The sequence below is a fragment of the Miscanthus floridulus genome, chromosome 4, assembly GCF_019320115.1.
Source record: "Miscanthus floridulus cultivar M001 chromosome 4, ASM1932011v1, whole genome shotgun sequence".
NCBI lineage: Eukaryota > Viridiplantae > Streptophyta > Magnoliopsida > Poales > Poaceae > Miscanthus > Miscanthus floridulus.
In genome coordinates this window covers 24,653,005-24,675,935 of record NC_089583.1, presented here as the reverse complement: position 1 = coordinate 24,675,935, position 22,931 = coordinate 24,653,005, and the positions used below count along the sequence as shown (strand labels likewise).

General features: G+C 45.8%; 1 pseudogene; it reads left to right on the top strand.

The window, feature by feature from the left end:
• Window positions 1–655: 655 nt before the first annotated feature.
• Window positions 656–2,407, top strand: LOC136551173 (protein SLOW WALKER 1-like; annotated as a pseudogene).
• The last annotated feature ends 20,524 nt before the right edge of the window (window positions 2,408–22,931 follow it).

The window sequence follows — 22,931 nt, the reverse complement described above, 5'->3', positions numbered from 1 at the left end:
TAAAAAAGAACATTTTACTAATTCAAAATGTCTTAGGCTTAACTAATTTATAGAAAATAATATTAATCTTTATATTTTTTAAATAAGCATCATGAATCTAAAATATAGTTTTATGATATACTTATTTAGTACCTTAAGTGCTACGTAATAATTTTCTATGTAAATTTGATAAAACTTTAACTTATAACAAAACTAAACTGCCATTCTTTTCTGAACCATGGTAATAGTCTCATCCGTCTATTTTTCCAGTTTGCCTTCCATTTCTTGGAGAAGTTATCCTACCTTCGCAAAGACTTCAACAGTACTTTAGATTTGAGAAAACAGTACTTTAGTTTTTTTAATAAACTGTACTTTAATTTCATTTACTTTTTTTTCAAAAAAATCAAGGTACATGATCTCATGGTAGCGATTTACCGAATTGAGAATCAGTTGTTTAAGGCCAACATGTCACATTTCTGTCATTTGTCGAGCTGCCGGATCAACAATTTGCCAAACTCCCCACGGCCCATCACCATATTACAACAATGAGCGAGGAGACGAGGCCGCGAACATTTCATTTTGTACCCCCCACGGCCCATCACGAAACCGATAAACGCTCCTCAGTCCGCACTAGGGTTTCTCCCAAAATCGCCGCCGCCGCCATCTGCCATCCGCCATGGCCGCCGACACTTCGAAGCCCTTCTTCCCCGCGGCGCCGCACTCGGCTCTCCTCCCCTCCAGGAGCGCCGCCTCGGCGCGCCTCCCCTGAGGGCTCCTACTGGCGCGCCTTCCGCTCCTCCGAGCTCGTCTCCGATGCCGGCTTCCCCGTCACCGACCTCACCTTCGCCCCCGCTGTGGCCAGACGGTGCCTCCCCGACCCTCGCCGCTTCCTGGTCCACCTCCCTGCACGTCTTCTCCGGCGACCCGCTCGAGAAGCTCCGCAGGATCTCCGTCGCCGGCGACCTCGCCTTCTCCCCGTCCTTCCGCTGCGACGGCGCCCTCCTCGCCGCCGGCGACAAGAAGGGCGTCGTCCGCGTCTTCCGCGCCGACAAGGCCGCGGCGGGCGCCCTCCGTACGCTGCGCGCCCACGCCGCCGAGACCCGCGTCGTCCGGTACCCGGTCGCCGGCGGCGACAAGCTCCACCTCCTCACCGCCGGCGACGACGCGCTCCTCGCCTACTGGGACGTGCCCTCGGAGACGCCCATCTTCTCCGTCCCCGCTGCGCACCGGGACTACATCCGCGGTGGTGCGGCCTCCCCTGCCGATCCCAACATTTTCGCCACCGGCTCTTACGACCGCAGCGTCAAATTGTGGGATGCCCGCACCGGTAATACCGGTCCGTCTTTGTCCTTCTCCCACGGGGAATTAGTGGAGAGCGTGCTATTCCTTCCGTCCGGCGGGCTGCTGGCCACGGCCGGAGGGAACGTGGTCAAGATTTGGGACGTCATTGGTGGTGGCCAGCTCGTGCACTCGGTGGAGAGCCATGTCAAGACAGTGATGGACCTGGCGCTTGGGAAGATGGCCAACAGTGGGGAGACGAGGCTGCTTAGTGCAGGCATTGATGGGTATGTGAAGAGCTTTGATTTTGGGATGCTGAAGATGACACACTCGCTGCGGTACCCTCAGCCGCTCCTGTCTGTGGCTTGCTCGCCCTGTGGCTCTGTGGTGGTGGCAGGGTCTGCGAAAGGGAAGATTTATATGGGAAATAGGAAGAAGAAGGCTGTGGATGAGGAAGAGGAAGGGATGAAATCTGTTGGTGGTGAGATTGATTGGGTATCTCCTGAGCCGAAGAAGTCAGTGTTGAGGCCAAATTATTTCAGGTACTTCCGCCGTGGGCAGAATGAGAAGGCCAAGGAGGGTGACTTTGTGATTGAGAAGCCTAAGAAGGTGAAAATTGCAGAGCATGATAAGTTACTGAGGAAGTTCAGGCACAAGGATGCTCTGGTTTCAGCATTGGCCAAGAAGAACCCGAGGAGTGTTGTGGCTGTGATGGAGGAGCTGGTTGCGAGAAGAAAGCTTGTGAGATGCATCGGGAATTTGGATAACGAGGAACTTGGTCTTCTTTTGCAGTTTCTTCACCGGAATGCAACTTTACCAAGGTATGCTAAGTTGCTGTTGTGTTTGGCAAACAAGGTTGTGGAGATGCGCGAGGCTGATATCCGATCCGATGAGAAGCTTAGGGTGCACATGAGGAATCTTAAGAGAATGGTTGCAGAGGAGATTCAGATACAGCACACGCTGCAGGGGATTCAAGGCATGATTTCACCAATGCTCGCACTTGCAACCAGATGAAAAGGTTCTTTTGTTTCAGAAAACGAATTTTTGTTATATGTTAGTTTGCAGGATGCTGCAGCACACAATATGTACTGTTTTGAAAAATTATGTTTGCTATTGGATAGTGAAGTATGCCTGTCAGCTGATTGAGATACTCTCTTCTGTCATTCTGTGCCTAATGTTTTTATCTGTTGTGACAGATTATTCCTGATTTTGCCCATTTAATTTGATAGTATGCATTTATACAGAATCTGACATCCCCAACAAGCTTTAATGCTTATAATTTGTCACTTTTTTTGTTTTGTCACGTGTGAATTGGTTTAAAACTTTACTTTGCATGGTGTGGCTAAGCTAAAATTTACACTCTGCTGGCTGTCTTATATACCAAAGGTAACTATCACCCTGCTTTATTGAAAGCAAGTTTCTGAGGAATGCCAGATTACAGGATTATAGTTCAAACAGAATGCACCTTCGATGCCAACTCTAGATGCAGAACCAAGTGTGGTATATCTCTACTGGAGAATTGAGCCTAAACTCTACAACAACAGGCAAGTGGCAAAAGTATGTGTTCAACCAGAGTACAATTATGGCTGCTACCAAAAGATACATTGACAAAGCAACAAGCAGCCAGGAGTATCTGTCTTGGGAAATGCTGCTGGTTATCTTATTACTGCTTGCAATTCTTATCTCACTATTTTATCAGTTTAGTTATATAGCAACATATGCTTGTTTCAGCTGTCTGCACCTTTCATGGTAGTTTCTTTGTCATTAGGGACAGGGTAGTAGTACAGGTAGGGCTCTAACCCTTGGTGGTTGGAGCTGTTTTTAAAAAGGAAGATCCAAGCTGATTTGGTTATATTTGTGTTGTATTCCCTCACATGTTTGTAGGCACTACTTGTACTCAAATCCTAACAGCTAGTTATATAAGTCCATGTCAATATGTCATCTTGGTGACCACAGAATATGTTTGTTTGAGAAGCTGGCCTGTTAGCTCATTTAGTGATTGAGATAATCCTCTTCTGCACCCTAAAGGCCATTATCAGATATTGTGCATCTTGTTTGCATGCGGGGTGTTATATGAATGTTGCAAGAAGGGTCATTTTATTAGATAAAATGGGTCATTGTGGTTCTTGTGACAGTTTGTGATTCTCAACATAATTGGGTGTTACCAGCTGTCTGCAGTGTTTCTGATTCCTTTTGCTCTGTTCTTATCTAGATTGGGACCAAACATTATCATGTTGTTCGGAACATGTACATGCTGATGCTGTGGCCATTTGAAGTTGTGTGCGTGCTTGTAAAAGCTGCTTGCAAAGTTGCTAATCTCTGCGCTCATGGGCTGCTGCCACTCGCCGAGCACCGTCGCAGCCAGTGTCCACACTCTGCAGTGGCCACTCTGCAATCGCAGCCGCAGTGTATGTTAAGCTCACATGATTACCATCTCAGATGATTCGATCAGTTATGCCGAGCACCTGTTAGTATTGCCGAGCACTCACTAGTTATACCGATCATGAATAAGCGTTGTCCGACCACACACTATGGTTAGAGGTAGAAGAAGAGGGAGAACAGAGCATACACATACAGCCAGAGATATCAACGTTGGCTGAAGCCCTGTTTAGAAGATGATAAATCTGAACTCTCTTTGTTGAGTTGCAGTGGTAAACTATATATACAACTCTACTCATTTAGGCTCCGTTCGGCTGGCAGAATTTTGGCTGAAACTGACTGAAAACACTATTCTGGCTGAATTATTGTGAGAGAAAAATACTGTTCCGGCTGAAGAAAGAATCCGAACAAGCCGAATGTAGAGTAAGCCGAACGGGGCCTTATTCCTGGTACAGCTATCCTGCTGCAACAGTGACTAGATAACACAATAGGATTGACTTCTGCGCCTGTCCCTACCGTGGCTATAGTGAGGCAGGTGAGCCTTTCGGCTTCTGCTCCTGCAGCAGCTACAATACCACATCAAGGAGCCTTTTCGGCGCCGTCTTCCCTTACTGTGTGTTTACACAAGGAAGCAGTAGATTATCTAACAATTCTTTCCCTAATCCTACTGTTATTCCTTGTACCTTCTCCATGCCTATCATCTCCTTCAGCTCCGTGAGTCGAAGACGTCCGAGCGGCTTGGTGAGGACGTCCGCAAGTTGCCGACCAGTTTCGACGAACTCGATGACGATCTGCCCTTCACCGACACAGTCCCTGAGGAAGTGGAACTTCACGTCGATGTGCTTGCTCCGGTCGTGGAGAACCGGATTCTTCACAAGGGCGATGGCGGGCTGGTTGTCCACCATCAGTGCTAGTGTGTGAGCTTCCGTACCGGTCAGCTCGCCTAGCAGCCGGCGCAGCCACACAACTTGACACGTCGCTGTGGCCGCCGCGACATACTCTGCCTCTCATGTAGACAGCGCTACCACTTTCTGTTTCAGCGACAACCATGAAATTGGAGCCGACCCGAGGAATACGAGCATGCCAGAGGTGCTCCGTCGTCCGTTGACATCCCCCGCCATGTCTGCATCGCTGAACACAGTGAGCTGCAGCATACTCCCGCTGGTCTTAGAAAAGAAGATCTCTTGATCCACCGTCCCCTTGACGTAGCGCAGTAGCCGCTTCACTGCAGCCTAGTGATCCTATCAAGGATCGTCCATGAAGCAAATGACGTAGCCCACGGCGAACGCAATGTCCGGCCTCGTGTGGACTAGGTAGCACAGACCGCCGATGATGCTCCGATAGAGTGTTGCATCCATCTTTGCTGCGGTACTGGCCTTCGTCAGCTTCAGCCGCTCCTCTACCGGAGTCACGCATGGCTTGCACTCAGCCATGCCACTCCACTCCAACAGCTTCGAGGCATACGCGCTCTGACCGAGCGTGAGTTCCTCTTTCCCCTGTCTCACCTCGATGCCGAGGTAGTAGGAGAGTACGTCGAGATCGCTCATTCGAAAACGAGCCGTCATCTCGCGCTTGAAGCTGTTGATGTCCTCCGCACGCGCGCCGGTGACGATCAAGTCGTCCACATACACGTCGACGATGAGCTCCTCCTTCCCCTGTCACCACGTGTAGAGTGCGTGCTTGGTTACGCACTGCTAGAACCCAAGCTCACCCAGCGTGGCGTCAAGCTTGGCGTTCCATGCTCGTGGGGTCTACGATAGCTTGTAGAGCGCCATGCGCAGTCAGAGCACCCTATGCTCCGCTCCCTTGACGGCGAAACCTAGAGGTTGCCTGACGAAGACCGTCTCCGCTAGCTCACCATTGACGAAGGCCGATTTAACATCCAAGTGATGGACGTGCCAGTCTTTTGCTGCTACCAAGGCTAGTAGCAAATGAACAGACTCCATGCGCACTACTAGCGCAAAGACTTCCTCGAAGTCGATGCCCTCAGCGCTGAACAAAGCCTCGGGCGACGAGGTGCGCCTTGTGCTTGATAATGGTGTCGAGCTCGTCCCGCTTGACCTTGTACACCCACTTCAGGCTGATCGGACGACATCCTAGAGGTGGATCGACGAGCCGCCATGTCTCATTTTCCTCGATCGCCTTCATCTCCTCCAGCATCGCCCATCGCCAGTTTTCGTCGCGCTCGGCCAAGTGTGAATGTGGGTGGTTCCTCAGCACTGACGTCGCGCGAGATAAGCACCTTGTCTTTGTGTGGGTCATAGAGCCGGTACGCCTTAGTACCCTCCACGTAGCCCAAGAACACCATCGGTGTGCTCCTGTCCTCCAGCTTGGTGAGGATCGGCTTTGTCTTCCTGACAGTGGCCGATGCAGTCGAATGTCCGGAGGAAGGACACGCTCGGCTTGCTCCCATACCAAGCTTCGAATGGCGTCTTGCCCGTCAGGGCCTTGGTCAGGAGCGTGAATGGAGGATGAACACCATCGTGGTCACCGCCTCACCCTAGAACCTTGTCGGCATGCCTTTGGCCTTCATCATGGATCGAGCCATGCCGACCATCGTTTGGTTCCGTCACTCCACCACGCCATTCTATTGTGGCGAATACGGCGCTGGTGTGGTGTCGCACCACACCCTGATCCGCGCAGTACAGCATCGAACTCCACCGAAGTGAATTCGCTGCCGCGACCAGTTCTCAGCACGCGGAGCTTCTTGCCGCTCTCGGCGTCCACGCGCATCTTGAACTTCTTGATCGCCGCCGCCGCTTCGTCCTTGCTCATCAGGAGTTGTAGCCACATGTAGCGACTGCAATCATCCATGAGTAGGAGGAAGTACCGCCAACCACCGTTTGTGGCTGGCATGATCGGCCCGCAGAGGTCGCAATGGATGAGCTTGAGAGCGTCCTTCACGCGATACTTGGCCACCTTTGGGAAGGGCAGCCTCCTCTACTTCCTGGCCAGGCAGTTGTCACATAGCTCACCTCCGTGCTCGATGTGGGGTCTCCCTCGGACCATCTTCTCTAGCCAACCAAGCGCGTCGAAGCTGAGATGTCCAAACCAGGCATGCCACAGCCACGGTTCCTCGGTGTGCCTTGCCTCCAGGCACACCGGTTGCTCTACCTTCAGGTCGAGCAGATACAACTAGTTCTGGGACCTCTTTACCTTAGCGAGAAGTCGTTGTTCCTGGTCCCTGATCCTGAGGACTCCGTCCTTGATCAGAACCTTGCTACCGCGCTCATCAAGATGACCAATGCTGATGATGCTTGAACGCAACTGTAGGATGTAATATACATCCCGTTAACATGCGGTGCTCCCCGTTCTGCACCTAAAGATGATGGTGTCGCGCCCTTGGATTGTCACCCTTGAGCCGTCACCAAACTTCACCGTACCGGTAACATCATCGTCGAGCTCGGAGAAGGCTACCTTGGAGCCCGTCATGTGGTAGCTGGCACCAGAGTTCAGATACCATCGCTGCTCTAGGTCATCGCCCACAGGTCCGAGGTGGACTTGGGAGCGTAGTTCATCAAGGTTAACAGCCTTTAGGGCCTTCCTAGGTCCTTCCACCATCGTCACCTCTCCCTTCTCCTCGGCCTTGACGTCATGCAGTGCACAAAACTCACCATTAGGATAGTGGCCTCATCCTCATCATCAGCTTGCGCCAGATGAGCCTCAGCCTTCTTTTTCTGCTTGCGATTTGGGCATTCCTGTGCCTAATGGCCCATCTTGCCACAGCGCTGGCAGGCGTTGGGGTCGACCTGCTTCTTCTTCTCTGAAGAAGCCTTACTGCGGCGCTTGCCATCGCCACCACGGCTGGAGGAGGCTACCCCAGAGTTCCTCCGAGCAGCCCACTCCTCTGTCAGCAGCAGTTTGCCACTGTCCTTCGTTGCTGTCGCCTGCTCTAGGCACTCGTCCACCGCTCATAGATGGCCTGTCATATCCTCAATGGTGAGGGTGGACAAGTCCCGCATCATCTCTATGGAGAGAGCGATCTGGATGTACTTTGTCGGCACGGAGTGGAGGTACTTGGAGACTGCCTCCTCTTCGTCGATGGTGATGTCGTGGCTCTTCAGCTTGCTGATGAGCATCTACAGGTGGAGGGAGAAATCCTCCACCGTTTCACCATTCTTGAACTTGAGGTTGGCATACTCCTGCTTCAGAAGCTGGGTCATCGCCTTCTTTGCGCGATCGGAATCGACATGCAACGCCGCAATAGCGTCACATGCCTCCTTAGCAGAGCTTTTTGCCCCAACGGCTCCCTGTACTCTGCTAGTACAATAGCCAGGATAGCCTCTAATGCTGACATGTCATCTTCCTTATTTTCGGTGCCCTTGTCAACTTGTTTACACCAAAATTTGGGAGAAGAGCGTGGGAACTCACAGGCTTCCAAGATTGTGCCAATCAAGGAGTCGATCATGTAACGATTGACATCTGCCGGTTCAGATGTGACACTGGGATCGATTCTCTTTAAATGACGTTAGCAGATAGCGATGATAAGATATGATTGGCATCGAGAAGATACATATCGGACTCTACAAAAGGGGAAAGATTAGAGTCCAAGTTATCTTAAAATAGGAATGTTTTCTTCGTACCAAAGATTGTACTGAGTCGTACTCGAGTAGGATTTATTTTTAGGCTTCGGGTATAAATATCAAACCCCGACTATTGTAAAAAGACACACAATCAATCCAATACAAGTTATTTACTTTTTTCGGCTCCGGCCACCCTTAGGAGTAGGAGTAGAGTAGATCTCGATGAGTTCTTTAGCAAGTCCGGCTGTATCGATCCGGTCAACCTCCACTGCTTGTCTGTAAGTACCGTCATGACTTATACCTCTGTTCGTACGGCTGCATCGATTCGGTCGACCTCCACTACTGACTCTAGGATAAGTTAGTTATCGACTCTTGTCTAGTTCAAGTATGGCTGCATCGATCCGATCGATCTCCACTGCTCGAACTAGATTAAGGTCAAGTTATTGGCTCTATCTAAGGGCGGCGTTCCTTCGGATAGATTTATTAAGTTACCGATATTGCTTATTGCTTCTATTATTTATTTAATTACAGCAATATCACTTTGCCCGATTGAGATTGATCTAGATCGGCCTTATATCCTTTTTAACCTATCGTTTGTTAATCTAAACTGATCTAATATGTACTTTAAACGATGAGTTATGTTTTATCAGCTGTTTTATATCAATCTTAATTGTGCATAGCGTGCGGTTAAGACAGTGTTTGATCTTAAGTAGATCTGTTGGATAGCGAAAACCGTTCCATGGCCCTGTTATCATGGCCTATGTGATTCTGCCTCACACCCCACTGTTAGCACCGTGGAGTGGGGATCGTTATTTGGTAGATCTGTTTCTGAGAGGGCATGATCTTAACTGTGCGCTATACCTGAATCAAGCTGGTTTAGCCGATATCGAGTGCTTTCATGAACAGTTCACGTCACGAGACAGTTGAAGTAGCGATGGGTTAAAAAATGTGTTAGCCCCATGATCTTATTATTGTATTACAGCTTACATGATTCTGCCTCATGCCCCACTGATATTGGTAATAAGTTAGGGTCGTCAAGTCTATTGTTGTTTCTACGGCCTGCATGATTCTGCCTCATGCCCCACTGGTCATAGCGATAGATGAGATCTAATATGTTCATTAGATTTATCTCTATTAAATGGTTGAATGATGATGAACTATTTCTTTTATAAAGGGGTTCGGTTACTTGTAGTCATTGGCTCAGTATAAGCTAATTATTGTTAATATCTTATTGTCATTGACCAATATTTGTCTAAAAAATGATATTCATCCTGAATGATAATCGATTCTTCTTACACAACCCCATGAGCTTTAACCGATTTATTCTTATGAATATGCTGGAATCGACTATTTAGTCGATCTCCTTTCATATCGGCTCTTAGAGCCACACATTCGGGACTGTCTGGCAACACCGGCATGTTCTGCCCTAAATTACTGATAAACTTTCTCTCCTTGTCAATTGCAGGGTCAAATTGACTAACACGTCTCGGGAGGAGCGCGCAGGATTGACCATCCCTACGCTGAAGCTAGGCGGATCTCCAGCTCCATCGAGCGGACCCTTCTGGCTTGCTCATGTGCCCTCGGCATGGGACGAAAATTCCATGTCGACACACGTTTCTGGCACACTCGATGGGACCCCACAATCATCATGGCGGTTCACAACAACAACGACATCCTTATGATACATTATGAAGATATACCTGATGGAGATAAAGGTGTCATCAACAAAGCTACAGAAGAGTTTCAGAACAAGCATTTGTTGTCATACACCAAAACACGTGATAACACAATTGTTCAGAAATTTCCACTACCAAGAGTTCTTTTATACGGGCAGACTAGATACAACTGAAGCTGAGGATAGGCGTTTCTTTACGGAAGTTGTAGACAAATATGTTCGTGATGCCATGTCAAGCCATAATGATGCTTTCTTAGACACATTCCACAACGCCATGAAGGAAGCGATTCATGGGTTTCCTAGTTGGTCAAGTTGGGCTGGCTTATTACAACATTCTAGATCTGTCGACCAAGGGACTAATCAAGTTGGTACTAGCCATCAAGAAGCAGCACCAGCTAGTAATAGTGATGTCCAAGTAGTTCAGGGTTCATCTGAACAAGTTCAAGGTACTGCTACTGAATCAAATACAGTATAATCCTAGACCATCAGTACAGCATGTGCAATAGCCGGCGGGGCAAGGTCAGAACCAGGTGATCAATTTTGGCACAACAGGCCACATACCGTCATCGGCTCAAAAAATAGCACCCTCAATTCAAAGGATCCGTAGAGATTTAGATCTTTATGTCTATAATCAGAGACTTCAAGCAGCAAACCTAGCAAAGGACCCAGTAGATAGAGATTCCACAAGGGTATCACTATGGCGTAGATTATAACACCCTTCACATTATTCTGAATCTAGGGTACCAAGGCACACGGGATTTCAATCCACAGATGGGTCAGCAGGTACAAAGAAATTCAAATTCAAATGCTGATGAGTTGCTGCTGAGGGTGACCGAGATGATGAAGAATCAGTTCGGTCTAAAGCCAAAAGGGCTGACCTTCTCGTACAAACGCCCATATCCATAATGGTATGATTTGGTCGCTCTTCCCACAAATTACAGGCTCCCAGAGTTCGCTAAGTTCACTAGCCAAGATAGTACAAATACGATAGAACATATCAGTCGATATCTTACACAGATGGGTGAAGCATATGTTGAAGATGCCCATCGAGTTTGTTTCTTCTCCTTTGTCCCTATCAGAGCCAGCCTTCACTTGGTTTTCATCATTGCCAGTCAATTCCATTATCAATTGGGCTGAACCTGGAGAAGAAGTTTCATACATATTTTTACACTAGGGACTGGATAAAAGAAGACTACCGATCTGACAACCATGAGGCAAAAGTCTAATGAATCAAGAACTGAGTTACTTCAGAGGTTCTAAGAGACTAGGAACTTGTGCTTCTCATTAAACTTGACTGATGAATCAACTAGCTGCTTTAGTTGTTCAAGGAATGCTGTCAATGTGGAAAGAAAAGCTACTGGGACAAGAATTTGACAACTTGGGTCAATTGGCTCAACGAGTGGTAGCACTTAATAGCCAATTCCAGAGTATGCGCAGAGATACCCAATTTTAGAAGAGCACCACAGTAGCCGAAGCTTATAATCCATACTCAGTCAATGATGGCTATGAAAATAAAGAGGAAGAGGTTGCTGCTGGCTAAATGGAATTGGGGCAAGAAAACAGTAATGGTGCCAAATCCATTAGGGAAGAGGAGTCGAGGAGAGCTATGACTTTGATGTCACCAAATCAAACAAGCTCTTTGATGTCTTGCTTGAGAAGGGGCAGATCAAGTTGCCCGATAGTCATGTTATGTTGCCCCCTGATTAGTTGAAGAATCAGAAGTTTTGCAAGCTCCATAACGCTAGGCAGCATATATAGAGGGCTATTCATCAAGGGAAGCTCAAATTTGATACGCCTCAGAAAATGAAAGTTGATGATAATCCTTTCCTAGGAGACAAAACATGGTTGATGCTAGACTGAAAAAAAGGAAAAACTAAGGTCCTAACATCAACCAAATCAAGAGAAGCTAGAACAGTCGATCCTAAGACGCAAATATCGGCTGACGAATACAGAGAGATTAGAAGATGTCGCGCTAAGCAAAAGAGCCGATATGAGCAGGGGAAACATCTAAAGATGGGGCAACAAAGCCAGTGAGTTACATCTCAGATTCTGTTAAATAAGTGGCAGCGGTAGAAAGGAAAAGGATTATCAGCGTTGGTTAAAAGATCAAGAATACCAGCGTCAACTGGAAAAAGAAAGGTACGAAAGGAAACAAGCCGAATCACATTGGAATTGTCATTTCTTCAGACATTGCTGGAATGAAGGTTTGAAGTTGTCTACCAGACATGACTGTTCAGAATGCAGCAATTAATATTGGGAGTTTAGGCAATCTTAGACCAACCACCAGTCTATCCATACTCAAGATGCATATCATCATAATAATATGGATCGGTGCTTAAAAAATAAAAGTGTTCATGATCAGGCTTGGAAAACGAGTTGTTGACCAAGACTGGGCTGATTATGGAGAAGAAGGCAACGAAAGAAAATATGTTTGGCAGGAAGGCCAATGGTGTCCTAGGAGGTTTAACAAGAAGCCATAAGAGAAGGGTGCAACGCTTAAGGAATAAAGAGTTGGAACTGGCTCAGGCACCCGATAAACCTCAAGTGTGGCGTACTAAGCAAACAACCGATAGAAAGCAACCATCGGCTAGTATCCAAATGACTTTTCTGTTGCCATCAGAATTCAGAGCTTTGGCAAATCAAGAAGTGTATTCGGATTTTGATGAATCAGAGTATGAAGACATAGTTGCCAAGTTGACGATTGTACAACAAGCAATATTTAATAAACCAGTCAAACATCTGCACTTAAATGCTTTATATATGAAAGGTTTTGTTGATAGGAAGCCGATGAACAAGATGTTGGTGGACAGTGGTGCTTCTGTTAATCTTATGCCTTACACTATTTTTCATAAACTTGGCAAAGGACCAGAAGATCTGATGGAGACTGACATGATGCTTAAGGATTTTGGAGGTAATGCATCTAAGACCCGGGGGGCAATAAACGTCGAACTGACAATCAGGAGTAAGACTGCTCACCACATTCTTTGTCATCGATGGAAAAGGATCATATAGTTTCCTCCTTGGTCGTGATTGGATTCATGAGAACTGTTGTGTACCATCGACCATGCATTAGTGTTTGATTCAGTGGCATTGGAGATGATGTCAAGGTGGTTTGCGCTGATGAATCTGTGAATATTACAACAACCGATCCAGTCTTTTGGGAACTAGGAGACTTCAAGTGCTTTTTCTGGCAAGTTATGGGAATGATGTTTCATTAAGATCAGTAATGAAAGCCAATGGCCGATGCAAGCGATCGGCTCTAAGAGTTTGTTTTAGTGAATAGTCACGGCTTCACGTAGGCCATTGGAATAAAGGAAAATAAGCATTAGTTCTGAGTATGGGTTTAGGCCGACATATGTGAACGCTAAGTCGAATCATAAGTAATGGATCTATTAAAGGGCAGTTATGTTTCGCTTAATGGTATGCTTGACCTGAGTTGATCAATCGTTTAACCTTTGGCATAAAAGTTCTACGACAAAATATTTAAAGGGATGTTATCCTAAGCATTTGATCAACATTTGATAGCCGATTCGTTTGGTTGTCGGCTCTAATAGCCGGTACCAAAAAGGTATCGCCTCTAGTTCAAAAAATGAAGAAACTTAAAAGACATGAAAGCCGATACGATATGTATCGCCTCCAGAGCAAAGAATAAAAACAAAAATAGTCATACACAAGAGCATTGCACTGAGACACATTCATGAAAGAGCAGGAGTCTTTGTTCATCGGATTACCCTAAGTACAAACTAATTGAAGACCTTGTTCACCACATCCTGAGCGGATGTGATGTCCACAACTGCCTCTACAGCAACGACAAATTCTTTGAGTAGGTCCTCATGTCCCTTAGGGCCGTCGCCAATCGAGAAGCCAACCTCCATGGCATGGAGGTCATACCCAGTCTAGACCTGCGCCGTGGTTAGCGTCACTGATGCGTTGTGATGGCTAGGATATCTTGGAGGGCGATCTCTCGAGCGCGGGCCGGGATATCTTGGAGACGAGCATCAATGAGGGAACCCCGAGCATTGACGGCGTCCGTGGCCACGTTTGCCACCAGTTGGAGAGATTCCAACTACACTGTCAGGGCTGGCAAACATAGGAACAAAAAGACTATCAAAATAAAGACAATGGAAATCGGAGTAAAAGCGTTCCTGGAATTCATCTTACCCGCCACCATGGCATCGAATTCGGCCAGCCGTGCCCGAACAGCATTGGCCTCCTCTTCGGCGGCATGAAGGGCCGTTTGAGAGACCCCGAGACGGATCTCTAGCTGTCCATTTTCCCGGGTCGCCTCAGAATAGCGGTTCTAGGTCACCCTCCACTATCGAAGGAAGCATCGGGCATCGTCACCGTTGTACGAGTCGGAGGAATCCGACGATGAGGAGGGCATAGAAGATGCCGCATCGGAGGGCTCATCGGCCCTAGGAAGGGGACAAAGACTGTCATTCACAACAAACCTACACACGAGTCAGAATAGTTCGTCGTCATAAACAAGAAATGTCAATCTCACCTCATGCGTCGGAGATGCTGGTTCATCGGCATGTTCTCCTCTGGGATCTCCTCCACCGCGCGCTTGCCTCGGGTGTCCTCGCCAGCTATGAAGGATGATTGGATCTACGAAAGAAAGAAAGAAAACAGCTACAGGGTTTTGGTAGGCGGAGGAGAGTGAAGGAACAGTTGCGAATGGAGATGTGTTCGAGGCCAAAGCCCTTGGCTGGTATTTGAAGACATGAAGCGAGGAGGCGGACGCCTCGGGACGCGTAAAAGGCAACCGCAATTAATAGAAGGTGAAATGCCACTTCAGTAATGCCGATGAGAATACGGCGTTGGGCAACTGAGGGCAGAAAATGCTGTGTTTTTCAGACTCAATTGGATTAAGATTGGGAGGACAGAATTGGCTGCTTTCAAATCGGCTCTTTAGCCAAAACAAAAATACAAAGAAACAATGAAAATATGGTTGTCACTGATTCCATACAAGATACATGTCAACATACAGATTATAAGTCTAGAACATCCTAGATGGTTTTTAGTACTTCTAGCTAGGAAGTATCAGCCTCTGCAATTTGTTGCTTATCTTCTTTGGCTATTCTAGGGATATTCTCAAGGCTACCTCGGATGGCTTTGCCCTCTCTGACTTTGGCTAGCAATTCCTATTTCTTCTGTTTGATGGCATCAGGTATTTGGACCAGAGTGGACTTGCGATGACCAATGGCAGCCTTCACGTTTTCCAGCTCCTTCTCAAGCTCTACACGCTTGATTTCCAGTTGAGACAACTCTAGATCAGGCCTGAGGGAGGAGTTCTTCAACTTATCAATCAGCTGTGTCAGCTCTTTAGCCTCTTGCCTATTGGAATTCCCCTTGGCCAGCAAGGTTTCATGATTGGACAAATTCCTCCGAGTCTTCTTCACCTTCAAGGTCTGATCTTCAAAAATAGACAAAGATGACAAGACTCTAAAGAGAACTGGGGATGGATTACCCTTAATGGCCAGGAAGACTCTCTACGTTAAGTCAGTATCTTGGACCAAATTGGCTATATTATTCTCAAACATTGGTAGTATATCTCTTAGCTGATTTCTGGTCTCTTCTGACAAAGCTTCCTTAGAGGAAGTGGCTGATGAGCTGACCTCATCCTCATCAATATATTCCCCAAGGTTGAAAGAATAGCTCAGAGCTAGAAAGTTGGGTGCCTACATGTGCGAGGAAATCTTGATTAGGAGAGTTGGATCGTTTACAACAGAATGAACAAGTAAAATGAGATATGGTACCTTTTCTATGGTAGCTTATATCTGAAAGGGAGGAACAACTAACGATACACCAGTAATATCTGGTTGAATCGGCTTGGAAATCTCAACATCGACATCTGCAAGCATCGAAAGATTTTCAGTTCATGTTTGCTGCGGAGAGATAAATTGAGCAAATAACTCCCTTACCATCAGTTGTTTGCTGAACTGGGGAATCAACTGTCTGAGTGTCGACGGCAACAAGATCACCTTCAATGTCGATAGGATCGTTGAGTGGACTGTCAGGCTTCCGATCTTGCACAAGTGTCTCCTCAAGAAGTATCTGGCGCAGTAAGAAGTCAGATGAAGGGTAAAAGACTGAATGGAGGAAGTTAAAGAAAATACCCCAATGAGCATTAAAGATAAAACTCACATTTTCTGCTGTTGTGGAAGTATCGGTTATTTCAACCGAAATCGGCTCCTTTCGTGGATCAGCCAATGGAAGTTCAGTTGATGCTGAGTCAAACACCTGGGATAGCAGTTCCGCACCTAGGGCAGGTTGGGACACAATGCTCGATAACTATGAAGGAACGAAATCAGCAATGGGATATCATTTTGAGAAGAAGATGAATTGTTTACCTGAGCAGCTGATGGCCTCATTCTGCGTAGTCTCTTCCCAGTAGTAGTTTTCTGGGTTGTCCCTTGAGCTGCCTTGCACTTTGAACATTGATACGTCATGATAGTAGAGGCAGCCTGAGTTTTCATCAATTTTTTTAGTGAAGATGCAGCCGATCCCATTCTTGAAACTAGGAACGGTGGCTGGTAATCTACAGGACACCCCTTCCTATCCAAGCTCGGAGGATCAAATTCAACACCCTGAAAAGGTCGATTAGGACGGTTGGCAGAGGGATTCATCAAACATTTTTCTTGAAAAAGAAATAGGAAATTTCCTTTCTGTTAGAAGCAAATTCTCCATCCAGGGATATACACAAAGGGTGGACCGATCCATAGAAAATATGGGAACGCCATTCTTGCCACCAGGAGTTGAAGAGAGTAGAAGAGAGGCTGACTCTAATCCAATCATGCAAACAGAGGGAAGGAAGATCTGATCCCAGCTAAAAAACTCTTCTGGCTTCCAGTACTTTACTGATATCTTCTCATGGCTTTAGTATGTTCTTGAAGAATAGCTGAGGAGGCAAATTGGCCAAAACCAAACTAACAAGCTACAAAGGATGGGTTGCAAAATTCATATGTCGGGAGGTTGCTTGGAATGAAAGAGCTTGTAGACATTTTGCCACGGCCATGACGAAACTTGGCTGGAAGAACACAGGGCTTGCCAAAAGAATTGAAGATTGCAGCTGCCACATTGTCCAAACAACCTGACTCAAATCAAAACTTGAATGGGAAGGCCAGCTCATCATTCTCATCATCATACGGTAGCCAAGTTAGGATGTCTACACCAAACCCTCTGTAGAACTTCTTCAAGAGATGGCCAATATCAAAATCAATTGCTATGGCCGATGCAGCCTCACCATAGCTCATGCATTGCCAAGTTCTTCCTTCTTCACCTCTATATTCCTCATCAAAATTAGAAGAAGAGAAACTCAGACTTTTGAGATCAGGCCACACAAACTTGTGCATATACAGGTTAAGCCACAGTTGTATTAACCACCAAGGACCACTGACAGTATGCACTTGTTCATTCTTCAGTAATTGGGTAGCCACCTAGTACATCGGATGATAAGCAGCAGATACTTTCCGAGAGGGATATCCTTGCCTAATGCTAGGTGCTCTGCCATGAGCTTATGATTGTAGGTTGGACCACAAGATGACCCATAAAAAATGAATCTCTCTAGCCACATGTTCTGAAAAGCCACATATTCCCTTTCACTGATAGCTGATCCATCTTCAACGTTGTTCAGAATGTAACCGGCCCATCCCGTACAATCTGCTATCTTGGCTAACTTCTTGGAGCCAGCACTCAAGTACTCATAAGGCTGCATTGATCCAGTAATTCTAAGGTTGGTCAACATGTAAACATCGGCTAGAGTGATGGTCATTGGACCATGTCCGAATACAAAGGCATTCAGGGCATTGGACCAGAAATAAGATGCAGAAATCAGGAGTGAATCATTCCTCCCCATCTCAGACAATGAGTGGGTCAGGCATTGGTTCAGATCATAAAGCTCCCAATCTCCACCCTTTTTCTCATACACCCTATGAAACCAATTTCTCCATCGCTTAGGCATCTTTGGCCAATTTCTGAAGAGAGTTTTTGTATTCCAAGAGGATAAATCCACTGCAGATTGTTTGAAGGGGATTTGGTTGGTTCCTTGGCGGATGAAATCAGATGGATTGGGATCTCCCATAGGCCTAAGAAAATAGATATTGGGGGCAACAGCTGATGGAATCAAGATTTCATTCCTCATTTCCTAAGAAATCGGGCAAAATAAGTTTGAGAAGAAAAGAAATACAAGGTAGCGGCCGATAATTGAGAGTGGAGACTAGGAAACATACCTCAGGGATGTGGTCGATGGTCGCCATTACAGCTGAAAAATTGGTTTGAATCTGGCGAGGATCGCTTAGATGGCGGCTTGTTGGAACAAATGGTTTGCTAGGGTTTGGGACCTTGGCGATGATGGCGTCGACTGTTAAAGTTGGCTCGAGAAAGAAGGAGAAAGCAAACATGCCAAGTGGATAGGAAAAGATACTGTTATGATGTTATATAAAGCTCGGGCCGGAAAGTCAGGAGTCATGCATATATCTCGGGATAGAACAGTTACGGCGTGGTAAACCAATGAACTGGAATTTTGGGATAAAATCATTTTACCCCAAAATTAGGGGGCATGTGTTTACACCAAAATTTAGAAGAAAAGCGCGGGAACTCGCAGGCTTCCAAGATTATGTCAATCAAGGAGTCGATCTTATAACGATTGATATCTGCCGGTTCGGATGTGACACTAGGATCGATTCTCTTTAAATGACGTCAGCAGATAGCGATGATAAGATATGATTGGCATCGAGAAGATACATATTAGACTCTAAACAAGGGGAAAGATTAGAGTCCAAGTTATCTTAAAATAGGAATGTTTTCTTCGTACCAAAGATTGTACTGAGTCGTACTCGAGTAGGATTCGTTTTTAGGCTCCGGGTATAAAGATCAAACCCCGGCTATTGTAAAAAGACACACAATCAATTCAATACAAGTTATTTACTTTTTTCAGCTCCAGCCAAACCCCGGCCCTAGTTCAAGTACGGTTGCATCGATCCGATCGACCTCTACTGCTCGAACTAGATTAAGGTCAAGTTATCGGCTCTAAGGGTGCCGTTCCTTCGGATATGTTCATTAAGTTACCAATATTGCTTATTGCTTCCATTATTTATTTAATTACAGCAATATCACTTCGCCTGATTTGGATTGATCTAGATCGGCCTTATATCTTTTTTAACCCATCGTTTGTTAATCTAAACTAATCTAATCTGCACTTTAAACGATGAGTTATGTTTTATCGGCTGTTTTATATCAATCTTAATCATGCATAGTGTGTGGTTAAGACGTGTTTGATCTTAAGTAGATCTGTTGGCTAGCGAAAACCGTTCCATGGCCCGTTATCACGACCTGTGTGATTCTACTTCACACCCCACTGTTAGCACCGTGGAGTGGGGATCGTTATTTGGTAGATCTATTTCTGAGAGGACATGATGTTAACTGTGCGCTATGCCTGAATCGGTTGTTTTAGCCGATATCGAGTGCTTTCATGAACAGTTCATGTTACGAGACCGTTGAAGTAGCGATGGGTTGAAAAATGTGTTAGCCCCATGATGTTATTATTGTATTACGGTCTGCATAATTCTGCCTCATGCCCCACTGATAATGATAATAAGTTAGGGTCGTTGAGTCTATTGTTGTTTCTACGGCCTGCATGATTCTGCCTCATACCCCACTGGTCATAGCAATAGATGAGATATAATATGTTCATTAGATTTTTCTCTTTTAAATGGTTGAATGATGATGAACTGTTTCTTTTATAAAGGGGTTCGGTTACTTGCAGTCATTGGCTCAGTATAAACTAATTATTGTTAATATCTTATTGCTATTGACCAATATTTGTCTAAAGAATGATATTCATCCTGAACGATAACCAATTCTTCTTACACAACTCCATGAGTTTTAACGGATTTATTCTTATGAATATGCTGGAATCGACTATTTAGTCGATCTCCTTTCATATCGGCTCTCAGAGCCGCACATTTGGGACTGTCTGGCAACACCGGCATATTCCGCCCTAAATTACTGATAAACTTTCTTTCCTTGTCAATTGCAGGGATCAAATTGACTGGCACGTCTCGGGAGGAGTGCGCAGGATCGACCACCCCTGCGCTGAAGCTAGGCGGATCTCCAGCTCCATCGAGCGGACCCTTCTGGCTTGCTCGTGTGTCCTCGGCACGGGACAAAATTCCATGTCGACATCAACAGCATTCCAGAGCCATCGGGCTCTGAGCTTGACCTTCATGGTCACCGACCACTCTCCATAGTTGGTGCGAGTCAGCATCGGCCAACTGGTGCCGCTGACCTCCCGCACCGTGCGAATACCGACCTCTTATCGTGGTTGGGCAGCCACAGCAGTTCCACTGCTGTCACCCATCTCCGAGCCATTCGTCATCGCAAGGGGTTAGTCCGGCGACGGTGCTTATGCGGCTCTGATACCACTGTTAGCCCACAGGATCACCGCCTCAGGTGATTCGACCTACTCATCAGTCTTGCCGAGCACCCGCTAGTGTTGCCGAGCACTCACTAGCCATGTCGACCACGAACAAGCGTTATCTGACCACACACTATGGTTAGAGGTAGAAGAAGAGGGAGAACAGAGCATACACACACAGCCAGAGACACCAGCGTTGGCCGGAGCCCTGTTTAGGAGATGGCAAATCTGAACTCTCTTTGTTGAGTTGCAGTGGTAAACTATATATACAACTCTACTCATCTAGTCATATTACAGCTACCCTGCTGCAACAGTGACTAGATAACACAGCAGGACTGACTTCTGCGCCTGTCCCTGCCGTGGCTACAGTGAGGCAGGTGAGCCTTTCGGCGCCTGCTCCTGCTGCGGCTACAGTACCACAACAGATAGTCTTTTCGACATCGTCCCTCCCTCGCTGTGTGTTCACAAGAAAACGGTATTATCTAACAGTGTCCACACTCTGCACTGCAGTGGCCATGCTGCAGTTGGCCGGATTGGCCGCCGGCTGTATGGCGCCGACTGGATAACTTCTCACTCCTGGTCTCTGAAATTTGCCTCTTTTAAGGCCGACTGTGATCCGGAGCGGACAAGAACAGCATATGCCTCTTTCCCGGTGTCTCAAATTCCGAAGCCTCTTGTTTTTTCTTCTTGTTTTCCAGTTCTGTCGCTTGCTCTTATTAGTTTATGCTAACACTATATATTCACTAAAGGGAGAGGCGCTATCAAGGCAGTGTGTGCCTCCATATTTATACTGGGACTGGTATGGGTTTTATGGATCGGTAGGCAACTGATTTATGCTTATTGTATGAGATATGAGATAGTTTTGCTAGAAAAAATATGGACCGTCTATCGAGGGATATTTAGTGATAAAAAAGAGGAGGCTCTTAGTACTCTATAGTGCTGAGAGTATCAAATTTTTTTGTGCCAATTCTATTGGGCCCAACTATAAACCCACTCGCTCATGTGCCCTGCTTGCCTTCTATAGCCCAAGCACCCACTCCATTGTTCTCTCGTATTGCTTGTATTTGTCACTTGCTTTGTTTTGGGTGAATTGGTTTAGAACTGTACTTGCATGGAGAGGCTGAGCTAAATTTAGGATCTTTGGATTCAGAGATTAAAGTTTAGTCTTTGTCACATTGAATGTTTGGAGGCTAATCTGCCGGGACTAAACATGAGCTAATTATAAAACTAATTGCAGAAGTCGTGACTAATTCGTGAGACGAATCTATTAAGACTAATTAATCCATCATTAGCATATGTTTATTGTAGCACCATATTGTCAAATCATGTATTAATTAGGCTTAATATATTCGTCTCGCAAATTAGTCTCAATCTGTGCAATTAGTTTTTTATTAGTATATATTTAGTACTCCAAATTAGTGTCCAACATCGATGTGATAGCGACTAAATTTTAGGAGGTGGGAACCAAAAAAAAAAAAACTGCTTGTTATGGTGCAGTCAACCACGTGCAAGTTAATTTGAGGCACTCTGCTAAATTTACACTCGGCTGGTTATCTTAGACCAAAGGCAACTTTGGCCCTGCTTTATTGAAAACAAGTTTCTGGGGACACCAGATTACAGGGTTATAGTTCAAACAAAGTGCACCTTCGCTTCCAACTCTTGATGCAAAACTAGTGGCATATCTCTGCTGGAAAATTGAGCCTGAACCCTACACCAACAAGTAAACAAAGAAATCATTTGTTCAACCAGAGTACAATTATGGCTGCTACGAAAAGATACATCGGCAAAGCATCAGCTTGGACTATCTGTCTTGGGAAGTCATGCTGTTGATTTTATCACTGATTGCAATTTGTATCTTACTGTTGTATCAGTTTATATAGCAACTTATCCCTGTTGAAGTTGTCTGAACCATTTCATGGAGTTCATGGTAGTTTCCTTGTCATTGGGGACAGTTTATATCATTGGGAATATTTGTTTTGTATTTCCTCTTGTGTTGCAGCCTGTTCGTTTTGGCTTATTCGCTCGTATCTGGCTTATAATCCACGACTTGAACAGTGTTTTTCTCTCACACCAAACCAGCCAGCAGTACTTTCAGTCATGGCTTATAAGCCAATTCAGTCGAAACGAACAGGCTGTTAGTTTTCACTACTAGTACCCAGATCCTAACAGGTCATATAATGTGCATCTCAATGTCATCTTGTCGTTCACATAATATGTTTGTTAGAGAAGTTAGCCTGTTGCCTCATTTAGTTATTTGAGACAATCCTCTGCACCCTGAAGTTTCTTATCAGATATTTACCAATTGTGTGCATCTTGTTTGCATACGGTATTGATATATGAATGTTGCAAGATGGGTCATCTTTTCAGATGATGGGTCTTTGTGGTTCTTGTGACAATTTGTGATTCTCGGCAAAATTGGGCGTTACCAGCTGTGCGCACTGTTTCTGATACCTTTTGTTCTGTTCTGAATGTGTTGTTTTTGAGAGTTTGAGACAAGAGATTCCCATGCCCGTAAAAGCTGCCTGCCTAAGAAGTTGCTTATATATGCCACGCAAGTAAGGCCTTGTCTAGGTCATTCCCTTAAAGTTTACTCTCTATTCCATCGAATGTTTGATATACGCATGAAGTATTAAATATAAACTAAAAAATAACTAATTGCATAGTTTACGAGACGAATCTT